Source organism: Nematolebias whitei, chromosome 7 (assembly GCF_014905685.2).
Source record: "Nematolebias whitei isolate Nwh7 chromosome 7, NemWhi1, whole genome shotgun sequence".
Classification (NCBI taxonomy): Eukaryota; Metazoa; Chordata; class Actinopteri; order Cyprinodontiformes; family Rivulidae; genus Nematolebias; species Nematolebias whitei.
The window spans coordinates 36,870,139-36,874,037 of record NC_056504.1 but is presented as its reverse complement, the minus strand read 5'-3'; the positions used below and the strand labels follow the sequence as shown (position 1 = coordinate 36,874,037).

At 41.9% G+C, this 3,899-nt stretch overlaps 1 protein-coding gene across 2 annotated transcripts in view; it reads right to left on the bottom strand.

Annotated features, from left to right (window-relative positions):
* Positions 1 to 3,899, bottom strand: part of LOC119411874 (nuclear receptor coactivator 5) — a 615,997-nt gene that overhangs the window by 604,509 nt on the left and 7,589 nt on the right. The gene's annotated exons all lie outside the window — the stretch shown is intronic.

Sequence of the window (3,899 nt, the reverse complement as noted above, 5' to 3'; positions counted from 1 at the left end):
GGCTCTGGATGTTTCTACTCCAGACTCAGTCCACTGCTTCCGCAGGTACCCCAAGGTCTGGAATCGGCCCTTCTCCACAATCCTCCTCAGGGTCCGGTCACCTCTTCTCGTTGTGCAGCGTTTTCTGCCACACTTTTCCCTTCCCACAGACTTCCCACTGAGGTGCCTTGATACAGCACTCTGGGAACAGCCTATTCGTTCAGCAATTTCTTTCTGTGTCTTACCCTCTTGCTTGAGGGTGTCAATGATGGCCTTCTGGACAGCAGTCAGGTCAGCAGTCTTACCCATGATTGAGGTTTTGAGTAATGAACAAGGCTGGGAGTTTTTAAAAGCCTCAGGAATTTTTGCAGGTGTTTAGAGTTACGTCGTTGGTTCAGATGTTTAGGTTAATAGCTTGTTTAGACAACCTTTTCATGATATGCTAATTTTTTGGGACAGGCATTTTGGGTTTTCATGAGCTGTATGCCATAATCATCAGTATTAAAACAATTAAAGACCTGAAATATTTCAGTTGGTGTGCAATGAATCTGAAATATATGAAAGTTTAATTTTTATCATTACATTATGGAAAATAATGACCTTTATCACAATATGCTAATTTTTTGAGAAGGACCTGTATATTTTTCTTTTTTTATTATTTTATATTATTGATGATTTGGATCAGACAGAATGCAACATGCCAAGTTCATGTCAAAAACCAACACAGACTTGTTCCATCCATCCATCATCTTTTGCCCGTTTCTTCCTTTTTCGGTCGCGGAGGTCACTGGTGCCCATGTCCAGCCATCATTGTGCGAGAGGTGGGGGACACCCTGGACAGGTCGCAAGTCCATCACAGGGCAACAGAGGCAAACGAGACAAACAACCATTCACTCTCTCACTCATGTTTTTGGTCTGTGGGAGGAAACCAGTGTACCCAGAGAAAACCCACGCATGCACAGAGAGAACATACAAACTCTACCCAGAAAGGCCCCCAGACTGGGATTTGAACCAGGGTAACCTGCTTGCTGAGAGGCAGCAGCTCTACCAGTTGTGCCACCATGCTGCCCAGACTTGTTCCTGTATTTAGTATTTTATATCGCTTTATAATGTAGCTGTTATTGTTTTGTTTTTCTTTTATATCATTTTCTTCCATTTATTTATCAATTTATATGCTTTTTATACGATTGTCTGCTGTTGTCATCTGTGTTCTTTGTTTAAAACAGGTCTCTCTTGTAAATGAGTCTCCGAGGCTCAATGAGACTATCCATCCATCCATCCATTTTCTTTACCCGCTTATTCCATTTTGGGTCACGGGGGTCGCTGGTGCCCATGTCCAGAAATCACTGTGCGAGGGGCGGGGTACACCCTGGACGGGTCGCATGTCCATCTCAGGGCCACATAGAGACAAATGAGACAAACAAACATTCACTCTCTCACTCACACCTAGGGACAATTTAGAGTTACCAATCAGCCTAACATGCATGTTTTTGGACTGTGGGAGGAAACCGGAGTACCCGGAGAAAACCCACGCATGCACGGAGAGAACATGCAAACTCCACCCAGAAAGGCCCCTGGACCGGGGTTTGAACCAAGGACCTGCTCGCTGAGAGGCAGCAGCTCTACCAGTTGCGCCACCGTGCTTCAATGAGACGAATCTGTATAAAAAGTTTGAATGAATGGAAAAAATTGAAAGGCAATATAAAATATACGGCAGTGCATTGTAACGTTATTTCCAAAAGACGTTTGTCACCTTGACTTGTAGAAACATTCAAGAGAACATCATGGCAGCCAACTAATAACAAACAAACTGTGTTAAGGGAAAAATAAGGTATTCAAAAAGGTTTTTTTTTTTTTTTACTTTATCCAAATTTTTGAGGAATAGTTTTTCACTGATATACACATGCATTTAGTTTTGGCTCAAAATTGTGAACAAGTTGTCAATTATGTGCCAATTTAAGCTCTGCCACGACCATTCATTCATTCAACCTTTATTTATACAGGTTAGTCTCATTGAGCCACGAGGACTCATTTACAAGAGAGACCTGTTTTCAACAAAGAGCAGATGATGTACAAACAATAAACAATCATATAAAAAGCATCTAAAATGAAACAGTAAATGGAAGTGGGGTGGGCGATATGGCTCAGATATAATATCATGATATTTCAGAGCATTCTGACGATAACGATAAATTTTGTGATATAACCCCCCAAAAAACAGAAATCAGTTATTCATTTGACAAAATTAACATGTTGCTTTGCGGTATTATATAAAAACTAAAAGAACAACAAGGGTTAATTTGACTGAAATTACTTTATTTAGTAAAGTATTCAGTCTAAATGTATAAAAATGATCCTTCTGATATTTAGATTGAAAAATTCTGCACAAAATATAGATCAACAAAATCCACCACAAAATACTAAAGTGCAGGTGAAGTTTCCCAAAATAACTAAATAAAATTAAGCTTAAAATCTATTGAGCATAAATTTAACATACAACAAAATATATGTTACCTTTAAATGAGATATAACTTCCTGAACTTGTAACAAGGTGATCAGATGACCCTGAAGCTTGTTAGTGTTTCAGGGTGCATTCACACCAGTCCTGTTTAATCCGCTTTAATCGAACTAGCTCGTTTTCCTAGAAAGTCTGGTTTGTTTAGGGAGGTGTGAACGCGCCATCAAACTCTGTCACGGAACAAAAAGGCGAACTCTGGCCCGGGCTAAAACCTAGGTCTTGGTCCGGTAGAAGAGAACTCCAGCGCGGTTCGAGTGCAGTGTGAATATAAACAGACCGGGCCCCGCTCCGCAGGACAAACAAACACCCATTTCTCTGACCTTATATGGAGCCGTCAGCTACCTTGTGTGGAAAAACAATATTATCCATGGTCTTCTGCTCATGCTAAGTCCATTTTTGAAAAATGACAAAATATAACTCCTAAAACTGCTAAAACTTGATGCCACTTCGTTTTTATTTTTATTTCCAGAAGAAGAAGAAGAAGTGTCTTCAGAGGTTTTTAAATCGTTTCTTTCAGTAGTTCTTGGTGCAGCACCCCCTCAGGCGAGCGGGGGAATAGGTTGGTTCAACAAGTTGACTCGACTGCACAGTGCAGTGTGAATGCAAACGTACCAGCTCAAATATAAACAAAAGGTCATGAATATTGGTCCCGAACAGAGTCTATCGGACTATCTGGTGTGAAAACGACCTCAGCTTCCTCTGTTCCTGCAGGAATGATTCATTTATTTCTCTGATGCTCTGTCTCTGATCACCTGACTCTGTTCTTGATCCATGGACTGTGGAACTTAAGAGACAGACCTGCGCGTGTTTGTACCGACAGTTTAGAGTGAGGGAGACCCGCCAGTTGAGTTGTGTGTACCTGCAGTTTAGAGCTGGATGGAGAGACAGCTGAGCCGCGCGTTGTTTGTTTTAAGCTTTTTAGCTAGCTAGTACTGCGCGCAACTAAGTAGCGTCGCACCAGTACAGACAGGTGTGTGTGTGTGTGTGTGTGTGTGGGGGGGGTTCGCAGTTTGGTTTGGTTGTTCGGCGCGCATGGTTCTGTTAAAGGGGCGGGGCACCCTGACGTATTACGTCATGAAATTAGCATATCATGATATCATGTTGTTGCCTGGGCAAGCTTTTTTTTTACCAGTATTATCGTGAATGATATGATATGGCTCAGCCCTAAATGGAAGAAATGAAATAAAAACGAAACAAAAAACAGCTACATGATAAAGTGGTGTACAATACTAAAACAAGAACATGACTGTTGGGTTTTGCCATTAACTTCAGTGTTTCCCCTAGTTAACTTGCCATGGCGGGGTGCTCATCTCATCCATGAATTTTGTTGACGGGGGTACGGAGACATGTCTGAGGGCAGCTTGTACCTACAGTTTTTGAGCGGGGGGGGGGGGGGGGGGGG